The sequence below is a fragment of the Zootoca vivipara genome, chromosome 11, assembly GCF_963506605.1.
Source record: "Zootoca vivipara chromosome 11, rZooViv1.1, whole genome shotgun sequence".
NCBI classification, from domain to species: Eukaryota; Metazoa; Chordata; class Lepidosauria; order Squamata; family Lacertidae; genus Zootoca; species Zootoca vivipara.
Window position 1 is genome coordinate 62,731,688 of NC_083286.1, and position 19,369 is coordinate 62,751,056.

Genomic DNA, 19,369 nt, shown 5'->3' on the forward strand with positions numbered 1-19,369 from the left:
TGATCCATAGACTGTGTAGGATTCCTTTGTGAGAATAGATGATATCACCCAACAGGACAGCTGTGCAGACAGCAGAATGTGACGTGCACAGAGACACTTGTGAAGTGTGTTCGGCTACAGAGGAGAGCCAGGTGCCCAAACATAACTCGAGAGATCACCATCTGTGCAGCAGCACTTGCAAGGAAAATGGAAAGGGCGCTGGTTCCAGAAGAAACGGAACAGGAGCCAGCAATGTGATACTGCAGCTCAAAAGGCCAAGGTTGTTTTAAGTTGCAGCCACAGAAATAGATGCTTCCAAGGTACAGGATGTAACCACTTTGCTCTCTCCAGCACAGGTAAAATCCCATTTGGAAAACTGTGTTCCATTCTAGGCAGCCAGCCAGAGAAAATAGACAGGGTTGCCTATTTTTAAAAAGAGGTGTTAAAAGAACTAACAGTTTTCCATCGATCCCAAAGTTTATTCATCTCAGGACATTTACTGCACTAAAGATCACTGGTTCCAGAGGGCTTTTTCTTGGCTTGATTGGAGAGGTAAACCTTATCAGAGCTAGGCCAGTCTGGGGCATCAGGCTTGTGGTGGGTAAAAAAAAAAAACAGAATAAAGAATAAAGAGGGGGAGTGGTCTTAAGAGAGAGCACCAGAGCATGTGCAGAGCACCTATTGCTTCCCAGATCTCAGGATATGGCTCCTAGGTGACAGAACTGAGGCACTTGAGTCAATCGCATTTGCAGCAATCGATTTTGTTATCTTCCAGTGGGTGTTGGAAAGAGAAGGGTGCTATCAATTTCAAGGGGAGGTTTGAAATGTGATCAGATTCTGCTGTGAGTCTTTTAGGTTGGAAGATTCAGGTCGGGTAAAAGGAAGCTCTTCTTCCTGCAAGACATAGTTAAACTATGGAACTCCCTCCCACAGGAGGTGGCAAGCCCACCATCTTAATCTCTGATGCCGTGGTTTCTCAGCTGAGAGAGCAAAGGACCCTGTTCATGCTCAGAGGCCCTTTCTGCTTAACCCTTGGTGATAAACTCGTTGGCGTATGGCTTGTGGAGCTCCCCAAGCGTGTAGGTTTGTTGCAGTGTGGTTTTGTGCTAGAAGAAATTCAGACTGCAACTCTTCAGACTATTCTTTATTGGCAGGTCCAAAGCATTAAGGCAGTTTCACTATACACAGGATTCCCCTAGATCCCTAGAAGAAGGTTCAGGCTACAAATGCAAAGCAAGTACAACTCAAAGCCTACATGCAGCACAGAGCTCAGCATCGCCAAGTAAAGAGGTGTGGCCAGATCACAGTGACCTACTTGGCTGGTGGCCAGGTCAGTGACCTTCAAACACTAATTACAAGCCCTGCAGGTGCAAGATAAGGGAAGCCCACCCAACAGATTTTCCTTAACAGCAATTAAAGGAACCTCACCAAAACGAACTGCACATGTTCTGAACTTTGTTGTTGTTTAGTCGTTTAGTCGTGTCCGACTCTTCGTGACCCCATGGACCATAGCATGCCAGGCACTCCTGTCTTCCACTGCCTCCCACAGTTTGGTCAAACTCATGTTCGTAGCTTTGAGAACACTGTCCAACCATCTTGTCCTCCGTCGTCCCCTTCTCCTAGTGCCCTCCATCTTTCCCAACATCAGGGTCTTTTCCAGGGAGTCTTCTCTTCTCATGAGGTGGCCAAAGTATTGGAGCCTCAGCTTCACGATCTGTCCTTCCAGTGAGCACTCAGGGCTGATTTCCTTCAGAATGGATAGGTCTGATCTTCTTGCAGTCCATGGGACTCTCAAGAGTCTCCTCCAGCACCATAATGTTCTGAACTAACTTCGCATGTTCTCGGTTTCTTTTTTTTTTTTTTTTAGAATAATATTTATTTATTTTTCCACTTCAAGAACAATATTATATACATTTTCCATATAACAAATAAGATTAAGGAATAAAATAAAACATATCTGGGAGCTTAACAAAGAAAGGTTAAGCTCTTAATAACAGTTATTCCTCACAGAACATTTGTAATCAATTGTCTAAAGGAAAAAAAAAAAAAAAACCCCGAAAAAACAGAAAAAAAGAAAAAAAGTTAAAAATAAAAAATGAATAAAAATAAAAAATGAAATGATAATAATAAAAAAACAGGAAAAAAGAAAACACTCTGGGCTTCCTGTTACCACCGACGGCTTAGTTTTTGTTCTTCCATTATCGAATGTATATACAATCAGTACTATTTCTACTTTCAATATGTTTTCACATTCTATTTCTTTAAGTTTCTACAAATTCAATAAATCTCCTTACCCTTTCACTCAAACGCTATCATTTTAATTTTATCTTCAGTATATTTTCTAACATATTTCTTGTATCTATCCCATCTTTTAACAAATTCTTCCTTATCTTTCCCTCTCAAACTATTTGTTAGCTGTGCCATTTCGGCCATTTCCTGTAGCTTTTCCTGCCAATCTATGATTTTTGGGGCCTCTCTTTCTTTCCAGTTTTTGGCAATAACCAGACGAGCCGCTGCTAGAGCATATAATAAAATTTCTTTTGTTTGTGATGGTATATCTTTTTGAAATGTTATACTTAATAGGAAAATCTCTGGTTTTTTTGGAATGTTTTTCCCTAGAATTTTTTGTATCTCATCATGAATTTTATTCCAAAATTTCTTAATGGTTTCACAAGTCCACCACATATGAAATAAGTTCCCATCGTTACCACCACACCTCCAGCAAACGTTAGCTATATTCTTATACATCTTTGATAATCTGGAAGGTGTCAGGTACCATCTGTTATTCATCTTTAACATGTTCTCCCTTATATTGCAGCTCGACGTAAATTTCATATTAATTTTCCAAAGATTCTCCCATTCAAAACATGTAATTGGATAACCACAGTCCTGTGCCCACTTAGTCATGGCAGATGTAACCTTTTCATCCATGACTTCGTGATCTAAAAGCAATTTGTACATTTTAGAAATAAGTTTTGTATTGTTTTTCAATAATTCTTTTTCAAATTTTGTACATTCCATCTGAAATCCTATTTGTTTATCTTTTTTAAATAATTCCTTCAATTGATGATAATCCAGCCATGTGTTAAGATGTTCCCTTATATCTTCATATTTTTTAATTTTGATTTGTCCTTCCTCTTCTAGTAGCATCATATTGTATGTTATCCAATTGTTATCCATGTTTACTCTTTTTGGTGTTATTGCCTCCATTGGAGATATCCATCTTGGAATTTTTGGTTCAAGATATCTTTTGTATTTGTCCCATGTTCTAAATAAAGCATTTCTTATTATGTGGCTTGTAAATTTTGTGTGTATCTTTCCTTTTCCATAATATAAATAAGCGTGCCACCCGAACCTCGTTTCATGTCCTTCCAGGTCTAGTACGTCCACATTTTTTAGCAAGCACCAGTCCTTTATCCATGTGAGGCAGGAAGCTTCGTAATAAAGCCTAAGGTCTGGGAGGCCAAATCCTCCTCTCTCTGGAAGGTCAATAAGTATCTTATGTTTAACCCTCGGCCTCTTATTTTGCCATAGAAATTTGGAAACCTCTTTCTGCCACTTATCGATCATCGTAGTCTTACCAATAATTGGCAGGGTTTGAAATAAATACAGTAATTTAGGTAAAATCTTCATTTTAATTACCGCGATCCTGCCGCAAAAAGATAATCTAAGCCTACTCCATATTTCTAAACTGTTTTGGATCTCTTTCCATATCTTTACATAATTGTCTTCAAATAAATTGATATTTTTCGGGGTTAGCATTATTCCTAAATATTTTAATCTGGGGTAGATGTTTAATTGAGTAGCTTTTTGTACTTCTTCTTTCTCCGCTAATGTCATATTTTTTGCCAATAATTTAGTTTTGTTATAGTTTAGTCTGAATCCGGAAACTGCACTGTATTCTTTTATGATGTCCAAAACTTTGATGAGGCTTTGTTTGGGGTTCTCCACCGTAATGATAAGGTCGTCCGCGAAGGCTCTTAATTTATAACTTCTCTTTCCTAAAGTTATACCTTTAATTTCTTTTTCCTCCCTTATTTGTTCGCAAAGGGTTTCTAATGTCAAGATATATATTAAGGGGGACAGGGGACACCCCTGTCTGACCCCTTTATTTATTTCGCATTCTTGGGTTATATTCCCATTTATTATAACTTTGGCTTTCTGTTTCGTATATATAGCATTTATGGCATTTAGGTATCTCTCCCCAAAATCCATTTGGTAAAGTAGGTCCTTCATGAAGTCCCATGAAACTCGGTCGAATGCTTTTTCAGCATCAACCGCCATAAAAATTGCCGACTTATCTATTCTTACATCCAGGTATTCTAGCAGATTTATGATGTTTCTAGTATTGTTAGAAATGCGCCTGCCTGGGAGGAAGCCCGCCTGATTATCGTGAATGACATTCAAAAGAATTTTTTTAGTTCGTTGTGCTAGAATATATGCGTACAACTTATAGTCGTTGTTTAGAAGTGCAATGGGTCTATAATTTGCTATTATCTGGTGGTCCGTTCCCTGTTTTGGTATGACCGATATGTAACTTTCCTTCCACGTATCTGGCATAGCTCCCTCTGTCATAATATTGTTCATAATGTCTTTCAGTGGTTCTGTTAGAATATCCTCAAAGTTTTTATAATAACAAGCCGGAAACCCGTCAGGGCCCGGGGTTTTCCCAGTTTTGGCTTCTTTAATTGCACTTTGGACTTCAAAAGTTGTTATTGGCGCCTCCAACATTTCTTTCTGTTTTTTAAGGATTTTGGGCAGGCTATGTTTTTCCAAATATTTTTTAATTTCTTGTATGGATTCTCCCTCTTTTTTATATAAATTTTTAAAAAATTCTAGAAATTTGTCCTCAATTTCTTTTGGATCAGTTATTATCTTTTCATCTAATTTTATTCTATTGATAGTTCTTTCAGCTTCCCGTTTTTTAAGTTGCCAGGCTAATAATTTCCCCGGCTTGTTGGCAAATTCGAAATAGTTTTGTTTCATTGATGTTCTCGGTTTCAAGCCCTGAGTCAAATTAAGATGATGGGCGATGGTGGGGCAGACAGGGTGTCCTAAACTGCCTCTCATTCCTGAACTAGATGCGAATTTTTGTCTTTTGCCTCTCTTGGTTGACCATAGAATCATGGAACGATAGAGTTGGAAGGGACCCCAACAATCCCCCAGCCGGACCCCCTCTAATTCGGGGATCAGAACAGGTCACACACATTTCCATGTGACCCAGTGGCTCATTCATACATGAGATCCCTCAATGCAAGTTAAAATACTACTGCAGTCTGAATCCCAGGCAGGGACCTGTGGCAGTGGAGGCATATCATTTAAATAATAATATAAAATAATTTATTATTTATCCCCCGCCCATCCGGCAGCTTCATTAGGATGGCTCTACTCACTTTGGTCAGCCTTATGGAATTATCTGTATCTGAAGAAGTGTGCATGCACACGAAAGCTCATACCAAAATATAAACTTAGTTGGTCTTTAAGGTGCTACTGAAGAAATTTTTTATTATGGAATTATGTTCCTATGCCTGCCATTGGCCCCTGTTTTTGGTATCTCTCCCTTCTGACCCCCCGGTCCCTTTGGCCTGCTGATCAGGCAGTTTGTCAACCAAGTGATCAAGTTGTTGAGTGCTGCACAAACCTTGGTTTGAGGGAAACCTGGATCTCATCTGGCAGGCAGGAGCCTGCTGAGACGAGACACCTCTAGCAACCATGGATGACCCCATTGGCTGTATTCCCAAGCCATCCAGCAGTGCCAGGAAACACACCTCCTTCTCAATAAGGCTGCCAAGTGAAGCTCTACACTTTGGACAGCTCCACAGCGGGCAGAAATCCAACAGGTACAGCCTGTATTAGTACACCTGCACGGCCGGGAAACTGCACCCGGTGGGTGCAGCCACTACCAGCACAGAGCCAGCCAGGGGAGGTGCCAGCTCCATCCCTTGGGAAGGCAGAGACCTAGAAATGTTGTGGGTGAGATATTGCTGCTGGGTTTCTTGGATGTGTCAGGAGCCAAACTGCAGACGGCTTGTCCCTTTGTGTGCCAGCTGGCTTCTTGCAGCAAAAACGTCAGTTTGCAAAGACAATGGAAGCTCTGGAATAAAAGCAGGCCATGAATCAAGCTCCCTCGGCTGCCTCTGAAATTAACAGTCCATTCATCTCCAGCTTCCTGGTCGACAATTCATGGGAGGATCCCATTCATCCTCTCTCAGTTTTTGCCCTAACATTATTCAAATGTGTGCTGCGATTGAATGTGGCTCCCAAATGGCTGACCCCAAAGTGTTACCTTCATTATGGGGTATTATTTACATAGCACCATTAGAGTGCCGAAGAATGGATGCTTTTGAATTATGGTGCTGGAGGAGACTCTTGAGAGTCCCATGGACTGCAAGAAGATCAAACCTATCCATTCTGAAGGAAATCAGCCCTGAGTGCTCACTGGAAGGACAGATCGTGAAGCTGAGGCTCCAAGACTTTGGCCACCTCATGAGAAGAGAAGACTCCCTGGAAAAGACCCTGATGTTGGGAAAGATTGAGGGCACTAGGAGAAGGGGACGTCAGAGGACAAGATGGTTGGACAGTGTTCTCGAAGCTACGAACATGAGTTTGACCAAACTGCGGGAGGCAGTGCAAGACAGGAGTGCCTGGTGTGCTCTGGTCCATGGGGTCACGAAGAGTCGGACACGACTAAATGACTAAACAACAACAATTAGAGTGCCAGACACTTCACAGAGCCCAGGAGAATCGGTCCCTGCCCCCAAGGAGCTTACAATCCAGCACCCAACACTTGGTGAGGCAGTAGAGGAAGAAAAGAGACTAGCAAATAAAACCTGGGTTCTTTTCTGTTCCATACACACACACACACACAGGTATTCTGGGAACTGTGGCTCTGTTGGGGGTGAACTACAGCTCCCAAGATTATTAGGGGAGGGTGTGTGGTGTTTGCACAGCCTCCATATTCACTCCAGTATAATTTGAGTAGACCCATTGGAATGAATGGACCTACATTAGTTGTGATCATTCGCCTTGGTGGGTCTGAGCAGCACTAGCGCCAGATTCAACCCAAAATGTGAGCCAAAGGTGTCTCAGCAAAGGGGAGTTTTGAGGATGGATTTAAGGGAAGGGAGAGGCACCTGTCAAAGAAGCATGGGGGGGGGGGGCAGTTCCAAGCATGTACCGTAGGGCAGCAAGGGGAGAAGGGTGGAATTGCTTGAAGGAGGAGGAGTTCTTTGGACGGGCAAGGAGGGCGGTGGAGCAACAGAGAGGTCAGGGGTGGAATCTCCTTCACTGGAGGTTTTTAAGGAGAGGTTGGATGGCATGGTTGCCATATGTCCTCTTTTTCCAGGACATGTCCTCATTTTCAGGGGTAAAATTTCTGTCCAGGTGGCTTTTTTAAATTTGCCATAATGTCTCTGGCTATACTTTCTGGATGAGACATAGACATAACTGGTGGCTGAAGACTTGCTTTCCTCTTCTCTTTTCCTGACCCCACCCCCCTCAGCAATATATCACAGATTCTATAGGCTACATATAGTAAGGTCACCAGATTTTTTTCCCAATGAATCCAGGGACACTTTTCAACTTCAATGGATTTTGTATGGGGACTGATTTGTAAATCCGGGGACTGTCCCCAGGAAATGGGGACGTCTGGTAACCTTAACATATAGTAAAGGGACCCCTGTCCATTAGGTCCAGTCATGACCGACTCTGGGGTTGCAGCATTCATCTCGCGTTATTGGCTGAGGGAGCCAGTGTACAGTTTCCAGGGCATGTGGCCAGCATGACAAAGCCGCTTCTGGTGAACCAGAGCAGCGTACGGAAACACCATTTGCACTTGCACTTTGACGTGCTTTCGAACTGCCAGGTTGGCAGGAGCAGGGATCGAGCAATGGGAGCTCACCCTGTCTCAGGGATTCAAACCACTGACCTGATCAGCAAGCCCTCGGCTCTGTGTTTTAACCCACAGCGCCACCTGCGTCCTAACATATAGTAGGGGTATTTAAAATGGGAGTCCTCATAGCATCCTCTTTTTTGCTCTTCAAAATATGGCAACCCTAGGGTGGCCATCTGTCATGGATGCTTTAGCTGAGGTTCCTGCATTGCAGGGGGTTGGACTAGATGACCCTCAGGGTCCCTTCCGACTCCTATGATTCTATGAACTGGACTAGCTTTCAGGCTCCTGAGTCCCTTTCCCTAAAGTCTTAGGAAAGCTACTCTTTCTCTCTGCTTTACAACAATGCCTTTCTCTTGAAGATGCTGCGGTGGGAGGAGCTGTTGACATGCAACCAGAATTCCTTAAGATCACCTTGCTTCTATTTACAAGGAGCCGTTTTAAGGGGTGGTGGGTCTTGGGGTTGCAATCTGGGAGGGAGAGTGCTGATCCATTCCTTGTGAACTGCCGCAGGCAGCCTGTTAAAAATGTGTTGCAGACTCTCTTCCTCCTTTGCAATTCATGGTCATTTGCATGCCTTTGCCTGTGGGTTTGTTGCTTTCACAGAACCCTAGAATCGTAGAATGGGGAGGGACCCCCAAGTGTCATCTAGTCCAACCCCTTGTGGTGGCAGGAATCCGTGTCAGGTGGGAAATGCTGGAGTCTGGCCTGAGACTTCAGGGGGAAAGTGGATTTGCAACAGAGACAGACACTAGCCTCTGCAATCAGCATGCTTCTGAGTCAGGCATCTCCAAACTTCGGCCCTCCAGATGTTTTGGACTACAATTCCCATCATCCCTGACCACTGATCCTGTTAGCTAGGGATCATGGGAGTTGTAGGCCAAAACATCTGGAGGGCCACAGTTTGGGGATGCCTGATCTGAGTGGAAGGCGGCAGGGCAGAATTGCCTGTTTTGGCACTCAGGTCTTGCTTGTGGGCTTCCTCTGGGGGCAGCTGGTTGGGCACAGCAGAAACAGGAGCTGGACCCAGTGGGCCCCCTTCAGTCTCATCCCGCAACCCGGATCATCTCCTGTTCTTGCGCTTTTCTGTTCCAAAGCTGGGATCCTTTGTCCCCCACCCCTGCAGGTGTTGCTGGACTGCAGCTTGGCATCCTTGAACCAGAGTCCCATGCCAAGGGAAGGGCGACGCTTGTGCCTCTAGTCACACATACGCATTCCTGGGACTTTCACAGAAATATACAAAGGCAGCTGAGATGGGTCAACCCTGCCTGGCAGGGGCTCTCCAGAGTTTCGAGCTCTCTTTCACCCTCCCAGCCCCCTCTGGTGCACTGCAGTCACTGGGCTCAGAGGAACCCCTCACCCTGTTTCTCAACTACAGGCATCAGCCTCTAGAACGGTTTCGCAACCGCAGGTAGAGGTGAAATGCAGGTGACCTTGATGGCCACAGCACACCTGCGTCCTGGGTTTCCCCTTGGAGCCTGTGGCTGGCTGGAGCAAAGAGGGCGGGGGGAGGGCCCCCATCTGCTTGGGCTTCTGTGCACGCACCCTCCTGTTTGTGTGCCAACACACACCCGCACAGTCACACGCCATCCCCCGAGGAACTCGCCCTGGCTGGCACGCCTTTCGCCAGCCACTGCGATTTATGAATTAAGGAGTGTAGGCACACGCCAAGCGCAGCCCGGCTGGCAGCCGCCCAGCACGGCTTTGGACTGCTTTAATTTGATGGGGGTCGTTTTGCTGCAGTTGTTCATCTTAATACTTCCAGGCAAGGGAGAAAGGGGGAAAGTGGCACAGCTTGGCAGTAACTGCGAAACCAAAAGCAGCTCGGCAGACGGTAAAGCCTCTCTGCTCTCCTGCCTCTCCAGCTCAGAAGGGTGGCTGCATGCTCGTTTTTACTAGGAAGTTGCTTTTAGCAGTAGTGGAATCATAGAATTGTAGAGCTGGAAGGGACCCAAGGGTCATCTAGTCCAACCCCCTGCGATGCAGGTTTGTAGGGGTAGGAGTATACAGTGGTAAATAGCAGTATAGCAGTGGAACTAGTATACAGACAGCCACCAATGTGCGCATGGTGCTTCAAACAATGGCAGCTAAAAGGAAAGGCCCCTGCCCGCAAAGAGCTTACAATCTACCTTGAAAGACAGTCGCCTCTCTTGGCACTGAGGAGCTGCTGCCTGTCAGAGGAGGCAAGGCTGCGATAGATGGGCCCCATGGGTCTGTTTCTCACTAAAAGGCAGCTGGTGTTGTCTGCCCTGACTGGCATGTCTTTTGCACCCTGGGTGCCAGAGATCCATTTAACACAAAGGGAGGAGGGCTCTCTGTTTGACCCTTGGGATTCTCCTCTTGTACGCCCTTCTCAAGTGCTTTGGCCCAGCTGGGATGTGTTCTTGACCTGTAATCCTACCTCTTTCCTGCCAGGACAGAGAGAGGGAAAGTTGTGACATTGGGGTGGAGCAGGTAAAAAATCCCTTGACTTTTGGTATGACCGAGATAAACCAAGATGTTTAATGTTCAGGGCCACTTCTGTGGCTCCACTGCCTCTTGCCCTCTCACCCTTCCCATCACCGCCATGAGAGGCACAAACACATGAAGGTAGCCCACCAGGGAACGTGACCCTTGGGTGAAAAGGTCTCCCTTCCCCAATCCCCACCCCAGGTTTTGCATGACGTCCTGCATTGGTACAAAGGGGGCATCCTCTTTGGCAAAGTGGCCAACTCGATTCCCAGTATGAGGATCCCGCAAGCAGGACAGGAGACCAACTCTCCCAGTGGCATTCCATTTAGTATGGTGACACCTGCCCTTTAGAACTCCCTGCCTATTGATATCAAGCAAGTTCCTTCACTGCAGTCTTTTTGGCACCTGCTGAAAACCTTCTTATTTAGACAAGCGCACCCATGTGCTTAGAAAACTGGGGTCATGTTCATCTGATTTAAGCATTTTAAGTTGTGTTTCATTTTCAAGTACTGTTGTAATTCTTTCTTGGTTTCATTGTTTTATCTTTTTGTAAACTACTTTGAGAGTAAAATAAAAAAAATTCCTTCAGTAGCACCTTAAAGACCAACTAAGTTTATATTTTGGTATGAGCTTTCGTGTGCATGCACACTTCTTCAGAGTGAAGAAGTGTGCATGCACACGAAAGCTCATACCAAAATATAAACTTAGTTGGTCTTTAAGGTGCTACTGAAGGAATTTTTTTTTATTTTGCTTCGACTCAGACCAACACGGCTACCTACCTGTAACTAGTACTTTGAGAGTGTTTATCTTTTTCACAGTCAAGCGGTGGATATATTTTATGAAATAAGTCCTATAAAAATAAGTAAATTCCCCAGCAACTGGTACTGAGAGTCAACATGGCCTCCAATACTGGAGATAGCAGATATTCGTTGCAACCAATAGCCTTTGATAGCCTTATTCCACATGGATTTCTCTCTCTCCTTTTCAAGCTGTCCAGCTTGGCAGCCAGGGGCAAAGAATTTCACAGGTTGACTGCATCATGTGAAGAAGTCTGTCTGGATCCTGCAACATTCAGCTTTGTTGGAAATCCAGGAGTTCTAGGAGAAGGAGCAAAAGGTTTCTCTAGCCACTTTCTCCTTGCTATGCATAAGGATGCTTCATTCAGATGTTTGATGGCCACCGGCTAGAGATTCTTTAGCTGTGATTCCTGCATTGCAGGGGGTTGGGCTAGATGACCCGTGGGAGTCCCTCCCAACTCAACAATTCCATGATTCTGCATGCCAAGCAGGTGCTCTACCACTGAGTTTCAGCCCTTCCCCTAATTGTACCTTCCTCTGTCCTTTCAGTATATAAAACCAGCATAAAGGCAGGGCCGGTGCGTCCATTTAGGCAGACTAGGCCATTGCCTAGGGCGCAAAAATGGAGGGGGCACTGCCGAGCCTGCCCCGCAAAACCCCCACGCCACCGCCGCCCTCCCAAGGCGCGCGCTTGCGCTCCTCCCGCCTATGGAGGGGACGCTGAGAGCTCCCCAGCAGTGGCGGCTGCAGCAAGCGAGCAGCGGTGGTAGTGGCGGCAAGCGCCCGCAGCCGAAGCCTTCAGCTATGGGCGCTGCCACCGCCTGCCCACCTGCTCGCTCGCTCGCTGAGGAGCCCCCAGCGTCCCCTTCACAGGCGGGAGGAATGTGAGCCAAAAGGAGAGCTCAGCGCTCTCCCGCCCACGGAGGGGACGCTGTGAGCTCCCCAGAGGCTGCAGCTGTCGCAGCTGAGGAGCTCAAAGAGTCCCCTCCACAGGCAGGAGGGCGCCGAGCTCCCCCCTTGGCCCGCGCTCCTCCCGCCAATGGAGGGGACGCAGGGGCATCAGCCCAGGGGGGCGCCAGAAGGTGTTTTTGTCTAGGGCGCAAAAAGCCCTAGCACCGCTCCTTCATAAGGGGGGTCTATGTCTGCACAAAACCTCCTCCCTGATCCAGTTTTAAACAGTGACGGACTCTCTTTGTTCTCTCCTTGCTTTGTAACAAGTCCCCCTCTCCCGTCCATCTCCCCCAGTCCCCTACAGGTGTCTGATGTAATTATCATCTCATCAGTGACTCAGCCAAGCTTGCAGGCTGACTGGGTGTCTGGAGGACTCTGTCCTTTATGAATTTACACAGGGCCACAGCTGACTTGAAACTGATTTAGCCCGCAGGCTGCCTGTGGCATTTCCTCTCCACACGCCCAGCTCCAGGCTGGCACCTACAGACCCCTCACGCACTTGGCCTCCCTTCCTTGTTTCCTAAAACCAGTTTTCCCTTTGAGTGGCTGCTTAATGTCCCCAAGCTGAGCAATTTCGTAACCACTTTGGCCTTGCCTGTTTCCTGCATGGTCAAAGATGCCCCAGCGGACAAAGATGTCCTATTTTGCACCGTCTCGACAGGTAAAACGAGTCAGCAGCTGATTTAGGGCAGGTCAAAGGAAAACCGCCTCCACCTCTGGAACTCACTTCTTCAAGATGTGGGGGCAGCCAGAGACTTAGGCAGCCAGTCTGTGGAATAAGATTGGTTTATCAATGGCTACTAGATGGAAACTCCATGTTCAGTGGATGTGTACCTCCCAGGACTGGCTGCTGGGTGCTGCCAGCAGGAGTGGGCTGCTGTTGCCATCTCCCATCCCAGCTTCTTGGATTTTTCATCGTCTGCCGGCAGGCTACAGGGATCTTTCAACAAACTCAGCAGGACTCATATGATGCTCCTGTATCGCGACGTCACAAAATCCCCAACTTTGCTCAACCTTTTCTTTGAAGCTACCACGGAGAGCTCCTGGATGACAAACTCCACTTATTGGAGCTCCATTATTAATAATTGTGGTCTCCGCTTTGTTCTGACTGCAGGCTTGCTTTTGAGACCCAGATTAAGCTCGCAGCTAGAGCTCCACCGATAGACAAGAAATGCATTAATTAGGGAAGGAAGAGAGATCCGGTTGTCCCCCCCATCCCAGCGGGGGGCCTCTTTATTCAGCACACAGAATATTTGCTGGGCTCTGGAAGAGAGATTATGCATTCGTCCTGTTTCCAATAGAACAGTGTGCTTTTTAGTGTAGAGAAAGAGCTGAATAAGAGACAACATGATAGAAGTTTATAAAATTATGCACCGACTGGAGAGAGAAGAGCTTTTCTCGCTCTCAACAATAGAGCACGTGGACATCCAGTGAATTACAGAATCACAGAATTGTAGAGCTGGGAGGGACCCTGAGGGTCATCTAGTCCCACCCCCTGCAATGCAGGAAACGCAGCTGAAGAATCCGCAACAGATGGCCTTCCAACCTCTGCATAAAAACCTCCAAGGAAGGAGAGACCACCACCTCCCAAGGGAGACAGTTCCACCATCCCTAGCTAGCAGGAACAGTGCCCAGGGATGGTGAGAATTGCGGTCCAAAAACAGCTGGAAAATGAAGTTTGTCCTAAATCAATGAAGCTGAGTGTTGGAAGATTTAGGACAAAGAAAGTTCTTAATGCAGTGCATCATTAAACTGCGGAACTCCCTCCCACAAGAGGCAGCGATGGCCACCATCTTGAATGGATTTAAGAGAGAATTAGACAAATTCATGGAGGAGGAGAGGGCTATGGGTTGCTAATAGTTAGGGTGGTTTTGCTCTGTCTCCAGAGCTGGGAGGCAGTGATGCTTCTGAATCCCAGTTTCTGGAAACCACAGGAGGGGAGAGATGCTCTTGTGCTAGAATCCTGCTTGTGGGTTTCCCAGAGGTATCTTTTTGCCCCCTGTGAAAACAGGAGGCTGGACTAGATGAGTCCTTGGACTAGATGAGTCCTTATGCCCTTGTGATTATAATGGTGAGAAATTAGATTTACAAGCTATATGAATCAATCACCCAACTTAACTAAGCTTCTGCTCTTATATGAACTGGTTTGAAGCACATGGTTTTGTTTTGTTTTTTAAAAAAATATTTTTTATTAAAGATTTCTTAAACTACAAAGGTGTATGCAGTGTCTCTCATATTTTAACATGTATCATTTTTGCAAATCAGTTCCATTTGTTAAGGCACTTAGAAGAAAGAGGGAAAACGAGGTAGATAGGGGGTGGGAGGGTGGATGCGGGTGGGATTAGGTGACGATGTTTCTGTTTTGCTTAATATATGTAGGGCTTGATGTCAGCTTTGTTTGTGTACGTTCTCCTTTATTCGCTTGTGTTCTTTTGGTGGTGAGAGAGATTGGGGTTGGCCAAGGGTGTGGTTGTTCATTTGTGATTGGCTATGATGGTCTTTGTTTTCATGTGTGAGTGGGGTGGGTGGGTGTTTTGGGTCAGGTTAGCCATACTGATTTGTATGCTGGCAGTAAATTTTTGTCATTATCTTGTTGGGCTGCGTGTGTGATAAAGGGGAACCATACTGGGATGAAGGCATCCTCTTCTATTTGTCCCCGTGCCAGTTTCAGTTTGTTGGTTAGTTTTTCTAGTAAGGCTGTTTCCCATACTACTCTACTTGGTACCATTGGTCCATGCTTACTCCTGACAGGTCTCTCCAATGTCTGGTTATGACATTTCTGGTTGCTGAAAGTAGGTGGGTTAGGAGGTCTTTGTGGTCTAAATGGGCATTATTATCTTGAAAGATGTTAACTAGGGCCAATTCTGGGGTAATTTCTATTAATTGTCCGGTTATTTTACATATTTCTCGTATGGTTGTTGCCCATTTCTCGTATGGTTGTTGGATTTTGGGGCATTCCCACCACATGTGAAGGTATGTACCTGCGGAAGTGCACCCTCTCCAGCATTTTGGTGAGGTTCCTGGGAGTATTACTGCTAGCTTTCTTGGTGATAGGTACCACCTGTAGGTGAGTTTTAGGGTGAGTTCTTTTCTTTTCATTGATATAGATTTAAAGGGGGGCTTAGACCACATTCTGGTCCATTGGGTAGGGTTGATTTCATATCCTATGTCATCCTCCCATTGTCTTTTTATTGCGTCTAGGGGGTTGGTGGGATTTTGGAGTAGTCTTTTATATATTGCAGATACCATTCCTTTGCTGTGTCCTTTTGTCATTAGGAGGAAAGCACATGGTTTTGTGAGATCACAGAGCAACAAACCCACAGGGACCTGGATTACTCTGGTTCTTGTCCTTCCAGCCCAATGTTGTCTACCCTGGCTGGCAGCAGCTTCCCAGGGTCTCAAGTGAAGGAGGGTCTTTCCCTGCAGTCAATCACAGAATCATAGAATTGTAGAGTAGGAAGGGACCCCAGGGGTCATCTAGTCCAACCCCTCGCAATACAATCTTTACGGGGCTTAAACTGGAACCTTCAGCTCGCAAAGCTGGTGCTCTGCCACTGAGCTGCAGCCCTGAAGGGTTCCTTGGCAGGGAGGCTCCTTTCCCCAATGCTCCCTGGCATCTCTAGCTGCCTAAGCGTCTGCCTTTCCATGCCTCCACCAAAACGGGCGCCCATCTATTCCATCTTCTGCAGCCACCCATTTTCCCAATATAGGAAGGGGTCAGAAGCCACCCAAGCAAGCCACAGGCATGGTTTCGAGCGAGGGGAGGCAGCGTTCTTCAAGAGAATGGGAGGAACTGGCACTACTACAGGCGATAATAACATAATACCGTTCTCCATTTGTAAGCATGCACTTTGGAACTCCCTGCCTCTTGATATCAGGCAGGCGCCTTCACTGGACTCCTTCTGCCACCTGCCCAAAGCTGTCCTGTTTAGACAAGCCTACCCAGACTCTTAGAAAGCTGCGGTAATTTTGATCTGCTTCAGCATTTTATTGTATTTATTCATTTTTTAAAATATGTTTTAAAGTATGGTTGTAAATTTTTCTTTTCTTTCTTGTTTTATCTTTCTGTAAGCCACTTTGAGTTGGGCTTTTCTTTTCTTACAATCAAGCGGTGTAGAAGTTCCACGCAATAAATGAATAAGTGTTTCCCTGCAAGGCTTTTCCGTGAGGTTCCCACTTAAGGACATAAGCAGAGCCTGCTGGATCAGGCCTGTAGCCCATCTAGTCCAGTCTCCTGCTCTCACGGTGGCTCCAGATGCCCCCAAAGGAAACCCACAAGCAGGATTCGAACGCCAAAGTGGGACTCTCCCCTCCCCTGGTTCCCAGCTGCTGGTATTCAGAAGCATTGCTTCCTCCCACCGACCACGGAAGCAGAACACAGCCATCCTTACTGATAGACTTTACTTCCACAAATTTGTCCAGTCCTCTTTGAAATACAATTGGTGGGCATCCCTGCCTCCTGTGGGAAGGAGTTCCACAGGTTAGCTATGTGCTGAATTAATGCAGGACCTGAATCTTCCAACATTCCGTTTCATTGGGGGTTCTCCAGTTCTAGTGTTAGGAGAGAGAGGGAAAATCTTTTCTGTTCACCTTTTCCATGCCTTGCCCAATTTCAAGAGCACCTATCATGCCCCTCTGACTCCCCATTCTTCTCCTAATCCCCCAGTACTGTGACGTTTCCCTATCTTCTGTGCCAGACGTTCTTGTTGGGTTTTTGGAAGTGCCACTTAAGTAAAGCACCCGCCTCCAATGAAGTAGAGAGCACTGATGAAATGTAGGGGGCAGCCATCACTTACCCAGTTTCCATTTGGGTGGATTTTAATCCTCTCTTTCTACAACCAACCTGGGAGCAGGGGGGGGGGAGCTCTTCGCTTGATTGGCAGGCGCAGTCACCAGTCACAGGCAGGGCGGCCTGCCCAGATTCCCCCTGGTCCCATCCACGGCTCAGTTTGCCTAGCAGCCCTGCCCTTTTAGGATCACCTGTATCCTTTGCAAAGCCTCCAACTGGTGGTTCACCTGCTTTCCTGCCTGTGGTGGCAATGCTCCACAGTTGCTCCTCGGAGGCTGCAATCCCTTTACTATGGGGTAAATCCCACTGAACACAGTGGGACGGCATCTGAGTAAGTAAGATTTACTCTATAAGCAACTCCGTGGCAGGGAGAGCCTGTCTACCTACTCACTTCATTGATCTGGTGTTGACTGTGGCTAGCACAGATTGTCAGTCTAGCGTGAGAAATATGACATTTTCTTAGGGAGTTTGGAGTTCTGAAATAATCTTGTTGCGTGCCACCTCAATCTTCAGGGGTTCCAGGGGTTTCAGGGGTTCCAGCCCACTACCTGGGCTCTGTTTCCTTGGGATGAAGGTCAGCAGAGACGGTGGTGTCTTTAAGAGGCATAGTTTTATTTACCTGAGCGTAAGATAGAATAGAATCCTAGAGTTGGAAGGAGCACGTGGGTCATCTAGTCCAACCCCCTGAAATGCAGGGGGGGGTTTTGCCCAAGATGGGACTCGAACCCATGTCCCTGAGATTAAGTCTCATGCTCTACCAGCTGAGCTATCCTCAGATGGAGGGGATCACAGCATTAGTACTCCCGCAGATCTTCTCCATCAATCACAGCTTTGGATCCAGCAGAGATCAAGCCTGTTTCAGTGTCTCCAGCTTCCAGCCTGTTTCCAGCTCAGCTCACTCACCACACCCTGGCTAATGTTCTCCTACCTCCATTCACCTGGAGGAAACGGCCATTTGCCTCTCCGAAAATAAGATACCGTCTTATATTTATTTTTCCTCAAAAAACCCCCACGGTGGCTTATTTTCAGGAGATGTCTTATAGCCTCTTCCTTGGCGCCCTCCAGAACTGCACCTATCACTATGTCTTATTTTCGGGGTATGGCTTATATTGCACAAATGCTTAGAAATCCTGCTACGGCTTATTTTATGGGTATGTCTTATTTTCGGAGAAACAGGGTAGTTGTAACTCTTGCTTAAACTTTTGTGATGGTGATGAGCACACCTAAGTCGTGGGCTAAGGCCATTGTCTTACAATGCCTTACAAATAAATTGGTCTCACCAGTTCGGCACCTTCCTCTGTATGATTCTAACCCTCCCTGGGTACAGGAGGACCCCAAGAACTGGAGGGGACTCCAGGCTTCATCCAGACTGACCCCCTTCCAAAACCCACAACAGCATAATAGTGTTCAAGGGTCAAGGATTTTTAAACAATATCGTGCAATTTCTTGGGATCTCCATTGTAGACTCTCCCAAAGATTTTGCAGTGTGTGTGTGAGGGGGGGGGGAGAGAGAGAGAGTTTAATCTACAACCTCATTTTCACTTTCCATGACATTTTGAAACTGGTCATGCTGAAAGTCGGTTGTGTTCCAGACAGGGAAGGCAAAGCCAGAGAGCAAATGCACAGCTGAATCAGGCCAGAGAGTTTGCCTTGCTCATCCGACGATCGATAACAGCCATCAGCTCCCAATAATAATAATAATAAATGGGGAGGAGGCCCGGTTTTTAGCAGAGACAAGAGCTGGCATATGGTTCACCTGTCAAATCCCGGGGGTGGGATCCGGGGTTACCCTGGCAACAGGAGACGGAATCAATAACACCCAAATGCAACGCAGCTAGTAGAGAAGGAGGGGGTGGGGAGGGCCTGGGAATGCCAAATGTGGGAGGGGCATCTTGTGCAAGCTGTTTGCATGATTGCAAATTAATCGAGGAGTATTTCAGCCCGGAAGGGAAACTTTCCATAAGGATGCCGTTGGGGTGGGGGTGCTTTGGAAGTCCTGCAGGTTTGCATGAGAGCACCAGCAACAGCAAAAACACAAAATGCATCCTTGTTAGGTGTGTGGTATGTATTTGCATATCGGCAGGTCGGTCGTGGATCATTAACCCGGAAGAGAGCTGCTTCCTGGCATTGGACCCTAAACCATGTGGATTTTATTCCCGTCGCTGGAAGCGTCTCCTGTACTGGGAGGTGTTGATCCCAGCTCAATGATGGGAAAGGAGGGCAGGGAGCCAGCAAGCAAATGAGGACCACCGTTTTCAGGTCTCAGTACCTTGCTGGGCAGGAAAGCCACCCCCTATTTCACAGAAGCCTAGAATAATAATAATATAATATAATAATTTATTATTTATACCCCGCCCATCTGGCTGGGTCTCCCCAGCCACTCTGGGCGGCTTCCAACAGAATATTAAAATACAATAATCTGTTAAACATTAAAAGCTTCCCTAAACAGGGCTGCCTTCAGATGTCTTCTAAAAGTCTGGTACTGTAGTTGTTTTTCTCTTTGACATCTGG